The sequence below is a fragment of the Chrysoperla carnea genome, chromosome 5, assembly GCF_905475395.1.
Source record: "Chrysoperla carnea chromosome 5, inChrCarn1.1, whole genome shotgun sequence".
Lineage (NCBI taxonomy): Eukaryota > Metazoa > Arthropoda > Insecta > Neuroptera > Chrysopidae > Chrysoperla > Chrysoperla carnea.
The window spans coordinates 73,481,394-73,495,974 of NC_058341.1; positions in this window are offsets into that span (position 1 = coordinate 73,481,394).

Below are 14,581 nucleotides of genomic sequence, written 5' to 3' on the forward strand. Positions count from 1 at the left end.
AATATTGAAGAAAAGTCAGGATAATTTAACAAAATTTTAAAGTAAATTTTTTCTCTACTTTTTATAATTTTTTTAATTTTTTATTTTCTTTTGTTTAATAGTAAAATCATACATGAAGAAACCAAAGGGATTTTGCAAATGGGAGAAGAAATCTTAAAAAGCCTAGACTAAATGCCTTATGCTGTTATCTCACGTCTTAATAAAAAAAAAATTCCAATGTTTAAATCATAAAGTGTTGTTTTATAATAAAAAAAAGAGCTTTGAATAAATAGGTTTTTTATTTAAAAAAAAAAAAAAAATATATATATATATATATATATATCCTTTTTATTTCAGATTATCTTTATTTATTAAATATAAATAATACAAAATATATTTAATAAGATAATAATTTAAAGGTGTACAAGTTGTTTGCAAGGTTTTTTCTATAATAGATGGGTGGTTGATAAATAATTCCAATAAGAATTTCTTTAACATTTTTTTCATGAGAAATCATCGATGAAATATGTGGATACCAATTTCCAAATTGAACTTGTCCATTTTCCTCGTTTTGAAATTTATTCCTCACCAAATTCATATAACCATTAATATTTAGTGACTCCAGAATTGAAATTTTTAATTTTATAAACTAAAAACAAAATAAATTTGTATATAATTTTGTGAATTTAAAAACAGAATATATATAGTTATTCAGAGATTCTCCCTCTATTGATAAAACTTAATAATATGTAAATTATATGTGTTGAACATATACACTTAAAAAAAATACTTATAGGAAGTAGTCATTTTTTATACCTACTTAAACACTCAAGGACATCTTATAGAGATAAATAGAAGTTGACTTAGTTAAGCAATGTTACTTACTTGATCAAGCCTCACATAGATCGAAATTACACCATTCATTTTTATACCTACTTAAATACTCAAGGACATCTCATAGAGAGAAATTGAAGTTGAGATAACACTTACTAAAAATGAATGATATATCACAGTTAAGAATGTAAGTTTTGTTTTTTTAATGTAATAGTATACCAATATTTAAAAAATTATTATTTTTTTATTAGAATCGATGAAAACAAAAGAAAATTTCAAGAATATGAGAGAGAATTTGTTGTAATATTGGAAAAACTCCGTAATTTTGATACAATGTATGACTATGTTTTATATCATCATCCTCATCTATTTTCAATATTAAGAACTAATGGGGATTTTAAATATTATATTAATTTAATTAAAAAATACAACTCCATATTGAAAACAATGAGACAACAAGATCTTGATGACTTGTTAATGCTTTATGCACATTCATATCCTCGAGATAATGATGAAGAAATGTTGTTGTTGTTAGAACCAATTCGAAGACAATCACCTCTATTTTTTGAAAAATATCGTGTTGAGAAATTGTTTTCAAATAACAGATGTGTTATTAAAAGAAAACGCAAACTCTTTACATCAATTCCACGTTTAAATATTTTCCGTGATTATTCACCAGACAGTGGGATTAAGGATGAGGATTAATAAAATAAAAAATTTATTATTTAAAAAAAAATTTATTTAAATGTAATAATTATAATAATGTATTAATTAAATATATAATAATGTATTAATTTAATATATAAAAAAGTTTTGACATTGGCCTTGCATTTTTTGAATGTTAGTTTAATGAACTTATGAACTTATGAACTTATGAACTTATGAACTTATGAACTTTAGTTCAAACACGTGCGCTAATATTTTACTATTGATGTAAACAAAAATTATATAATCAAAAGCCAATGGTCTGATAAAAAGTTAATAATAAACATAAACTTTCTAGTATTTTAATATTGGTAGTGAAAAAGTATATAAGCAGATAACTTTTGGAAATTATTTTACATTCAACTTTGTCTATATAATTTGGTATTTAAAATTCTTTACTAAAAAAAATTCAACATGTTGAACTTAACAACAATTAAAGTGATAATTAATAAAGAAGTGTTAGAAGAAGTGATAGTGAAAAAACAAAATGGTAGTACCTATAACATAAGAATTAAAAAATTGGAAAAACCAAACTCAATGAATTAAACCAAACTTATTTTATCATTAATTTTTTTGTTTTTAATGGTAGTAAGATTTTATATATATATTATTATGGTTGCTGAGAAAAATATTATATAATATGCTTTTAACATTAAAAAAAATGTTTTTTCTTAATAAAAATATATAAAATGAATTTACATATTTGTATCATTTAAAATTTTTTTACCTTTCTAATTTGTTTACTTCAAATTAACATTTCTAGTTCATTTACCTTGTGACTATTGTTTTGGAAATATATTATTAAAATAATTTTAGTAATCATGGTTTATTAAAAAAAAAATAATGATAGACTTTCCAGTATTTTGTTTTTGGTAGGGGAAAAAGTATATAATAAGAAAACTTTACAATAAATTTTTGAGTTTTTAAATTTTTTATCAACAAGATAATAGTATTTCCGTCATGAGTAGCACAATTATAGATTTACAAGGTTTTAAAGATATGAATAATAAATTTATATTGAAAGAATTGGCAATCTTGAAAAATGGTAAAGAAATACAACATTTTATGGTTAAACCTCCATATGGATGGCAGTTTTTTGATAATAAATCACAATCTTCAAATCGATGGTTGAGCAAAAATTTCCATGGAATTGATTGGGAAGATGGATATGCACATTTCAACGATGTTCAATTAATTGTTAACGATATTTTAAGAGATTGTGATAATATTTATGTTAAGGGAATTGAGAAAGTAGAGTGGTGTAAGGATTTATTTAATATAAGTGTAAGCAACATTGAAGATACATGGACTTTTGATGAGGAAGAATATAAAGAGAGTAAAAAGAAAAATTTTCCTAGGTGTATAATCCGTAAAGGAATATGTGCGATTCAGAATGTATATAGAATAAATAATTATCTACACCTCTAAAAAGATGTACATGGAAGTTTTTTTTATAATAATAAATGTGTATTATTTCATTAAAACATAAATATATGCATGTTATCTTTTAAACATGCTTGAATAAAATGTTTGAATATTATATGGAAAGGAGGGGAGGCTTTTGATGTTATAAAAATCGCATTATATGATTTTAAATGAATAATTTTGCTTAAATCATGATTGGTGACTTAAGAAAGTTAACAATTGACTACTTCAACAATGAACTGTATCAAAATCAATATAGAATACATTTAAAGTTTTATGTTGCTGGACTACGATATGATAATCTTGAACTAATAGAATACATTTTAGGAAAATATCCTCTACAGATTTCGATGGTGCCATTGAAGTATTTTTAAAAAAGAATAGCTTGCAAAAATACTTACAAGATGGATTAATTGCATGCATTACCTATGGACGAGTTAAAGCATTGGAATCTCTTTTTAATTCATGCATGGAAAATAACATTGAACTGAACTTTTATCTTTTTTCGAAAAATCTAGATATATGGATATCGTTGTTGAGAAAAATAACATCACCTACGAATGAAGAAGGGGAATTCATTAATGTAATCGAAGAAGAGGATGTTTGTGGAAGCAAAGATTGGTCGCCAAGCAATAATGTAAACGACTATTTAAAAATTAAAGATTTCATAATAAAAAATCTTATGTAATATGTTTTTAACATTCAAAAAAATTTTTCTACCAATTTTTTTTGCAATATGCCATAAGAAAACTATAATGAATTTAATTTCAAATGCAATATACATTTTTTATAAAACTACACGAGTAAATCTATTAATCGATATAGATTTGTATATGGAAGTATATAAAACTCTTCTTTAAGTTTAACCATATTAAAAATGAATTTTTTTTTCTACATTATGAAAATAATCAATTTTTGATAATGTGTGGTAATAATAAATAAAGAAGTATATTGTTTTCGAATATTTTAATTTATGCTTACGTCTTCTAATTTTTAATTTTGTATACCTCTTAAGAAGTTAAATTTAAAGTTGAAAAATGGGGAGAAGTTAGTTTGATTTCTTATTTTGAAGGATTAATTTCATATCGTGTTTAGTGAAAGAGAGAATGTAAAAAAATGAAGCCCATTCAATTATTTAACGAAAAATCAAATTAAATAATTTCGTTCATCGATTATTAACAAAAGTTTATGATATATTGAAAGAAAATCCTGATGTACATACATTAATTTCTTGCGGTGATACATTTGATTATGAACAACATGTTAGTGGTTTTCGATATTATGAAAATGGTGGTGATATTAATCTCCCTGACATTTTCGAAATGGACTATATAAAGATTCTTCTAGAACAATTAAGTGTGATAGTGTTTAGAGAGCGGTTATATTTATTTTTTTTTATTTATTTGATTTGCCAATAAATGGCTTATCACTCTTTACATTATAATAAACATAAGTGCTTTTACAAAATTCAAAATAACAACATATTATTGCTTCAATAGCACAGAAATTTAACAAAAAGACAGAAAATAAAAAGATACTGTGTTTACTACTACTTTTCTCCTTGATTAGCTCATAAATTTGCTAAACGCTTTTTGATGATTAAATCCAAGTAATCGCATATCGCCCTTATATCCTCTTTACTGTTAACCTCCAGCATAGCCATCGCATTTTCGTATCCTCTTTGACTGATTCCCTCCCTCTCTTTTCCCTCAGTTCCTTGGCAGTGCTCAATCATGTGCCTTATGGATTCAATGCCCCATCCACATAAAACGCAAATTTTTTTCTCCGTTAGTGTTTATTCTTCTGTTTTCCCAACCGAACCTATACATTCTGAAGTTTGCGAGCATTCTTCTTTTGCTTCTATTTGCTATGTCGATGTACATTGCGCTTCTATCATAATGGTTTAACATCATGAAAAATTCCAAAGAATTTTTTATTTTGGCTTCTGCTAAGGTGTTCACTAGGCATAAATCTCTTACTTTACTTTTAATTAATTTTTAAACTCTTTTGTAGCTCCCTTCTTGCATTTCATTTAAATTAAGGCCCAGTTCACAAAGTTTAGCCTTAATTATGCTGTCCCATTCCCCCTGCCTGCAACTTTTTTGTAATGCTTTATTTGAAAATGCTACTCTAAAGTAAAAGTTGATTGCATGTTGCAGCACAAATCCTTCAATGGGCATTACACCTAATTCTAAATCTATTGCGCAATTAGGGGTTGATTTAGATACTCCGAGAAGCTCTTTGTAAAAGTTGTAGGTAAAAGAAACCAACTCTTTTGAACAACCTTCAATTCCCCAAACTTCTCTTCCATATGTCAGGATCGATGTGATAATAGAGTTGAACATTTTTAATATCAAGCTTACTGGAAACTGTTCATATTTGTATATAAACTTTCTTAAAATCATAAGTGCTCTACTGGCTTTTGTTATCATCTCAAGTTGTCAAGGCAATCTGGTAAATCGTTTATAAACAGAATAAATAAGATGGCAGAAAGCTCACATCCTTGCCGGAGATTTTTATATGTTTTAAAGGTTTCTGTAGCAAAAAATCTATCTATGCGCACACAACATGTAGTTTCCTTATAAATTGATTTCAATATGCTTATCATATGCGTTGACATTTTTAGTTTTGATAGCTTGTTCCATAAAATGTTTCTGTCAATTTTATCAAACGCTTTTTCGAAATCAATGAAGGCGCAATATAGCTTATTTCTTTTAGTCTTTAGTGTTTTATTGATCAGTGTTTTGATGACAAGTAAATTATCAATAGCCTCAAACCCACCTCTGAAACCAGCTTGGAATTTACTAATGATGTTTTCGTTTTCAGCCCATTCCTTTATTCTTATCGATAGAATTTTTGTATAAATTTTACTTAAACTAGGTGTTAAGGTTATACCTCTGTAATTATCAGGGTTATGTATTTCTCCTTTTCCTTTATATATATTGCAGATTATACCAGTAACCCACTTTTGAGGAAACATTTTATTTGTCTGCAATTGATTAAATAAATTTGTCAAAAATTCTATGAAAACAAATGAATATTTTGCTGCTGCGCTCACAAATTCATTTATAATTCCATCTAGTCCCCCCGCCTTTCCATTCTTAAGTATGCTTAAGACAAGCATCACATCAGATACGCTTATTTCACGATCGAGGATTACATTACTTTCATTCACTGCTACATCACTTACGTCCATGAAAGCTTCTTGCTCTTCGCCATAGAGATTTTGATAATGCTTAACCCAAGCGTCCGGATCTATGTCGTTATTATCCATTACTCTCTTCTTGGTTCTTATTAATTCCCATACCCTTTTGTCATTTCTTTCATTCACTGCTTCGTTTACTTTTTCTATAAACAACAAATCATTATCTGCCTTCTTTGTATTACAAAGTTTTTTATATTCCTTCCTACTCGATAAATAAGCATCTACAAATATCTGTTCCCGATTCCTTCTCATGTCTCTCAACTTTTGCTTCATTTCAATTTTTTTATTCTTACATTCACAATCGAACCAAACCGGTCGGCCTTTACTAATAGCACCTTTCCTTTTCTTCTCAGTAATCTCCATTTCGAATCCCAAATATTCCAACCATTTCTGCATGATATTTATTGCATTATTAATGTCTCCAGCTTCCAAACTTCCTTTCATTCCTCTAAGATATAAATCTGTTTCTAAAGTATTCATCTCATTTACAAAGATATCGGCTCTATTCTTATCCCATTTAAATATTTTTAGCGGCATACCTTTTGGAGGACTTTTTATACATTTTTCGAATACATTTTTCATCTTAAGTTCTAGTGGAAAATGCTGGGACTCGGATATATCCCCTACCCTCATGTCTACACTACCCCACAGACTATTAGACACGACACAGTAGTCTACCACACTTGCACCGTTTTGTGATACAAATGTAAATTCACCTTTATTATCACTTTTAGCCCTACCATTTAACACTACCACATCCTGCCCTTTGATGAACTCAAGAAGTTTCTCTCCATACTTATTTGTAATAGTATCTTTGCTACGCCTTTGTGGAATGTTGTCCAATTTAAAACTAATATGATCATTTTTGTCGATTCCAAACAAAATAGTATCCTGATTCCTCCCCATCCTTGCATTCCAGTCACCTCCCATTATTACATCTGAATTTGGATATTTCTCGGTTGAACGACACATCTCTTCGCTAAGCTTATTGAAGAAGTTAGGGTTCATAAAAGTGGATTGTTCGGGTTGTAAATATACAGTGCCAATTAATAAATTCAACTTTCCTTTCTTTAAAACAATCCATAGTACCTCTTAAAAAAATATAAAATTGTAATATAGATTGCTCCGAATATACCTCAGATGATGAATTTTATGATAGTGAGAATAATGTGTTGTTAGGTGTGGAAACTTTACATGATGGGAGTCATTACTGCATAATGCCTGAAAGACCGGAAAGAGAAGTGCCGAGTATTCCTCAGTGGTGGATGATGAAGTTCATGCTCTATTGAGTGGGTACACGGTCTCAGATCTTGAGCTTAATGCTCGTAGGTTAGGTATCAGTGAGGGTGTTTTACATCCATTTTATAGTGTGAAGGGGCCACTAGGTATTAACATTCCTGCCCTGAATTCTAATGCACCTCGTGTGCTCTTAAAAGATCTTATGACAATAACGACAGGTTATGTTTGGAGGGATAATGGAGTCATCTCCTTTGATGATTCAATTAAGGATGACATGGGTTTTATGACCAATTGGGGAAGTGAGTACTACAATAGGAACACATTGGTTAGCAAATTGTTCCGGGGTAGATCTTACATAACATTGGATCGAAATCCATTCCGTTCTGACATGAATCCAATCTTTGGTGATGACGTGGTTTTGAAAGTAGAACATGATGAAGAGTATCATAGTTTAAATATTAACACCTTAAATCTCATTAGAGATGTTCTTCTATTTTCAGATCTAGACTTAATCGACTTTGGAGGATTTTATTTTTCTTACAATTCACAATTTTTTAAAAACAATAGGTACGAATCAGTTCTTTTTCATGATGCACTGTGGGCAACTGCACTGTCTAATGAGAAGGATTTGATGAATACATTCAAAACTTAGATTCTTAAACCAAGAAAAGCACAAAATAAATAAAAATATCGTCATGTGCAATCACAGACTAGCTTTGCAAAAGGCATCGAGAAAACACATGTACTGAGCGGTTATATATGGAATATGTATATGAATCCTTATTTGATGAAACAACGGATTTCATAATATCAAAAAACCAAATACCATTCAATAAATATAGAGTTGAGGTAAGTTAATTTTTTAATGGGAATTATATAGTTTTTTACCTAAAGCAATGGATTTATCATTTTTTATTTAGGAAGCAATACTATATGTCCTATTAGTTTTAAAATAATAATGATGTTTTCTTTAGATAAAATTTTCTATTTTAATTAGAGAAACTATTCATAACTTAAAAAAAACTTATATGAAAATTTTTCCTTTTATTTGATAATGGCCTGTTTGAGGAAATTAATACTTGTATTAAAAAAAAAAAAAATAGAGAGCATAATTATGGTTAAGTTATAAAAAAATATTATAAACACATACCATACGAAGAAAGAAAATCATCATCAAATGGCGCTACAGCCCGGGGTGGGCCTTGGCCTCCTCTACAATACGCCTCCAAGCAGAGCGGTCCTTGACTGCAGATCCCCATCCAGTGACTCTCATCACCTTCAAGTCACCCAGCACCTGGTCCAACCATCTGAGTCGAGGTCTTCCTCTTCTTCTAGTGGCATATATCTTTGCTTCAAGTATTTTCTTTGGCATTTGTGTGTTTTCCATTCTCTGAACGTGACCGAACCACCTGAGTCTTTGTGATTTGATGAACTTCACAATGTCTTCTCCCTGTAGGATTTCAAGGATTTCTCTGTTGGTTCGGATACGCCAGTCATCTTCGTTCTCTCGGATAGCCCCATATATTCTTCTTATTATTTTCCTTTCAAATCTTCTGATTCTTTCTTGGTCCTCCAATGTTAATGTCCAACTTTCACTGCCGTAGGTAATAATGGGCCGTATTAGAGTTTTGTATATTGTCATTTTGGTCTTCCGGGAGATGAGTTTGTTTTTCAGGAGTGTGATGTTAGCAAAGTAGGCTCGATTTCCACTTCGGATCCTTTCTTTTATGGCGGCACTAGTTCTTCCTTCGTTGTTTACAAGCTCCCCTAGGTATTTAAATTCTGCTACCGCCTTATATGTTATGTCGTCTATTGTCAAGTCATCCATCGTCCTCCGATCTTGTGAGGCCGAGATCTTCATGTAGACTGTCTTGCTTTCGTTAATTACCAATCCCAACTTTTTACCATTTTCCTGTATTTCTCTAAATACTTCTATCAATCTGCCTTTGGTTCTAGCAAATATACCTACGTCATCAGCGTATGCACATATTTGTGACGACTTGTAGAATATTGTTCCCCTTTGATCAGTGTCTTTTATGGCTTTGTGTAAGGCTATTATAAACAGTGTTGTTGAAAGTCCATCTCCCTGCTTGACACCAGTTGTAATGTCAAAGGGTTCGCTCAGCTTGTTGTTAATTTTTACTTTTGCTTTTGAGTTTTCCATGGTCATCATTGCTAGGTTGTTTAATTTGTTGACGAAGAAAGAAAATACTAGTTATTAAATAAATATTTATAAATAATAATGTTTTTTTTATTTTAATAGATCTACTATATATAATGAAAAGTTTGTACTCATTATCCATCATATATTGAGTTACAATTTGAATATTACAACAAATAATAAAATTTTCTCTTGTTTTTCTAAATTCTATAGTTTTAATATTAGCAGATGTATATAAATAATTAAATTTGTAAATAAAACAAGTTACTTAAAAAATATTTCTTGTGTTATTTTTTTATTTACAACAAATTTTCTTTAGGTATCCATTCAGGGTTATTTAAACCAAACAAACACTTGGCTAACACCATTTTGTTTTTTCTTTTTAAAAATTTTTTGAACTAAATATATATTAGGAGGAATTAGTTTTCAATAATTCATAAGGGTAAAATGATGGGTTTCCTACTCAAGTTTCAAGCATATGTTTGTACTTGGAAACTCAAACAAAATCTCTGATGATTAATTTTCTCTCATCGTTTTTGCTTAGATGAATGTCTATTATATACAATTTTCAATAATTTATCTTTATGTTTTTCAGAAACTTTGGTAGGTTTCATGTTAATCGTTTGATGTTTATTATTATTATTACAAGTTTTTTACCACATTTTTGGAGAATATCAAGCCATTTGTATGAAACATTACACGAGAATTGTTTGTTTTACTTGTTTGAAAATAATTTGACATATGTAGGAAAAAGATAACATTTGTCCTTGATGAGATTAGTTACCTTAAGTCAACAACAGTAGACTTACGCGTTGAGTCTGAAGCTAGTTCCTATTTCCTAACAAAAACACATGTTCTCTGTTTACTGTTCCTCAACAGATACTTAATATGTAATTCTTTAACAAATAATGTTAATAAGGAGGCTTAAGTCATACATAGTGGACATACATATATTTATTAATTGTTTTATTTTATCAGTGTTTACAAAACATATAGATCATTTATTTGTGAACTTGTATGTTTAATACAAAAGAAAGAGCTGATTGAGTAGAGTAATGCACTCAAAACAGGTGAACAATTAACAGTCATCACATTAGAAAAAACATTTAAGCCTATTACTTACCCGTTGAATAATCTTGTAGAAAAACAGGATGATTCGGTAAATTATACACCAATTAATAAAAAACGTAAAGTGAATCATGCGCAGAGTTTATATAAAAACTAGAGAATGAAAATAAGCTATTAAATTATACATCAATTAAGACGTTAAAATTATTTCAAGATACTCCATCAGTCAGATCATAACCGATACAGTTTTTTGATAAACATGTTTAAATGTGAATATTGTGATCTCATATTTTCTCGGACATTTAATAAAAATAGACACATCCAGCGTTGTCCAGACTATTGGAATCATTAAATATTCCTGGTAATATGCAAATGGTGAGAAACAAATTCCTGGCGGAGGAAAACTCACAAGCACAATTTGGGAATTGGCGTCCAAATATTTCATCAGTGATTGAACAAGAAAAAAATCTACTATTGAAGAAATTTTTATTGGAATTGTTAATGGAATATCCTGACATTATAGAAAAAAATTTACAAATTCCTCCTCTTACCTTAAATTATTATATTGAATATTAACAATTTTGTACTATTATTTAAAATAAATATAATCTAAAAAAATTAAAAAAGAGGTTGTTATTAAAGTAAAACAAAATCCTTATTTAGATGATATTTTTATTAAAAACATATAAAATTTATGAAAAACATACAAAAATTCACAAAAAGTAAAAAAAATTGACGTAAATGTTATAAAATTGATGAAAACATCACAAAATCTTGTAAAAAGATAATAAAAATTGATGAGAAAAATTTTTTTTCGAATTATACCTGCATCTTCAACGCTTCTTTTTCAAAATCATTTTTTATTTAGTTAAATCTATAACAGTGTTGATTTTTGTTTGGCGATATTTTTTCTTCTTGTCAGTAGCTTGTTTATTGGGTTTGCAGACAGGTTTTTTTTTAATATATATTTTACGATGTGAAAGCCTCGATGGTTGATATATGAGTGCTTTAGATTGGTTGAAAGGAGAATCATATGTTGATGGATTTGAATATTCCCTGAATTGATCGATGGAAGGTTCAAATATTGATGAATTTTGGTTGGTGGAATTTATAAATGGTTCCAACTCCGCAAGAGATATATTGCTTAGTGAAGAAAGATTAAATTCTAGATCTAAATCTAATGGAAGATAATTTTCCATATCTATTATAGGAAAATCATCAGCAGGTTTGGGAATATTTTTTGGTGCAACAAGAATTCCTAGTCTGTGGGATTCCTGCTCTAGCTCTATAGCAGTTTTAATTAATGCATCATTGGTTGTTTCACATTCCCAATCTGGGACTAACTGTTAAAAAATAACAGAACAAACAAAAAATATCAGAAAAGAAAAAACAATTAAAAAATTATATAAAAGCATCTTGAGTTATATTTTCCATTTGAAAACTGGGCCTTTTCAAAAACAATTGATAACTAATAAGATTGAAATTTTATACTACTTATTTATATCATTTTCAATAACCGTCTCTCATATGGATAAAATATATACCAGCTTTTTAGTTATAATACCTAACAAATTTTTAAACATATTTGTTTAATGAGGTAGTTTATATGCAGAATGAAATTTAATAAATATTTTTGAAACTAAACAAGTGATTACAAACTATTTACTATTTTTATTTTAAAAATTTTATATTAGATTTTACATTTAATTTTTTAGAGTGTACAAAAATTATTTCTAGGAAGAATTATAAATATGCTTAATATATAATTTATTTTAAAAGAGTTTATTATTTTAATATACATTGTATGAAATAGTATAGTTTATTATTATAAAAAACATCACACAAATCCAATCTTTTTTTTATTCTTCATATGAATGAAGAATTTTGAAAACATTTACTAACGCACAATTTTTGTTATGGAAAAAACATTTAGTTAATACTTTCTCGTCAATATTATTATATTTTTCTTCATTAAATTCCCACAAATTTTCTATGTTGTAAACATTAATATTCAATAAATCCTCACACCATTTCACTTTTTCTTCTCCTTTAACCAAAATTTTACCATACTCTTCTTTTAGAATATCACCAACAATTTGTCTAACATCCTTGAAATATGCAGTACCACTTTCCCATTTCAGACCATGTTGGTATTTACTAGGCCAGTTATTTGATGATTGTGATTTTTCATCTAGATATTCCCATTTATAGGGAGGTTTGATTATGAAATGTACTATTTCCTTTCCATTTTTTAGAAGAGCCAACTCTTTTAATATAAAATTATTTTTTGTATTTTTAAACCTTGTAAATCAATTATTAACAAATTCATGTTGTATATTAGAGTGATAAACAAATTAAAATTATCATCCCTATATACTTATTGAATGTTTTTAAGATATTAATAAATTATAAATAATTAACCTTCTTAAGTACCACTTTTTGTTTTCACATATTTTTTTGTATTATATAAACAAACAAAAATTTTTTTAAACAAATAATGCTCTCTCATCGAAATCGAAAAAAAATAAGATTTTTGTTTTAAAGAATTAGTTCAGTTTTATATTTTGAAACGTTAACAACAAGATGCAACCAATTCAAACTTTCGAAGAAAAAATTGTGTTAAATAAAAAGATAGATTATCTGTTAAAAAAAAGTTTTCGTGTATTTCGAAAATATAGAAATATACACACTTTTTTTTATTGTGAAACCGAATCAATATATGATATTCGAAATTCATCAGGATGTCTATTTATTGAAAATGATGGTGATCCGACAAAACCGGATATTTTTGAAAAAGAATATGTAGAAACACTATTCTACCAATTAAGCCTAAGAAAATATCATCGTAGGCTTCATCTAAAGAACACTAAAAGTAACTCAGATGAGAATATGTCTAATATAATAATTTCAATGAAGGAAATCCCAAATAATTTTTATTTAATACAGGTAAGAAAAACATAGATTTAAATGGTTATTTCAACCCAAATATAGCATCGACATCTGCATTAGATGATGATGATTCTTCAATAAATTCACTGCTTACAGAATTAGAAGCAATATTATCTCAGTTTGAACATCAAGAAAAAAAACCATTTACTCATCAGATAAGAAAAATTGAAGAAGAAAAACCAACCACTCATCAGAAAAGAAAAATTGAAGAAGAAAAACCAACCACTCATCAGAAAAGAAAAATTGAAGAAGAAAAACCAACCTCTCATCAGAAAAGAAAAATTCAAGAAGAAAAACCAACCACTCATCAGAAAAGAAAAATTCAGGGTGAAAAACCATCCACTCATCAGAAAAGAAAAATTCAGGGTGAAAAACAATCAAATATAAAAACTTTTTTTACTCGCTCTCTCCATCGAGATACATATAAAAAAAGAAAACACCGAGAAGAGACAATGGAAGATATAATCGACTTAACAATAGAAAATGAAGAAGATCATATTAAAAAGAAGTCTTGAACAAGCAGGTGAGAAAACCTTTATTAATCATTTTTCTCCAACAACTAAATCGAGATTAAATGAAGATCCATCGTCATCTAGCTGTGAACTACCACCACTTTCACCATCAAATGAAACAAAAACATGGGTAGCTATTAATTGTTTTAATAATCGAGTTTTTGCAGGACGCTTATTAAATTATGAAAACGTTAAAGATCTTTCAATGTTTTTTAAAAATAAAGAACAACTAGCGCATGAAAAAATTAAAGAATACTCATCTCTTCATACTCTAATTAAAATTTCTATTGGGATAAAATGTGATTTTATTATTAAAAAAAGCGATACAGAGGTTATAGACACGTTTCACCATGTATTAAAACTTAAAAAGTATGATCAAACAACTGATTTTACAAGTTGGTATAATGACTCTCGGATTGAACTTGATAAGAGAATAGAAGAATTCCAACAAAGAGGATTTAACGCAACTCTAGATAAAATTCTTTGTCTTTGTGTATGATCAAG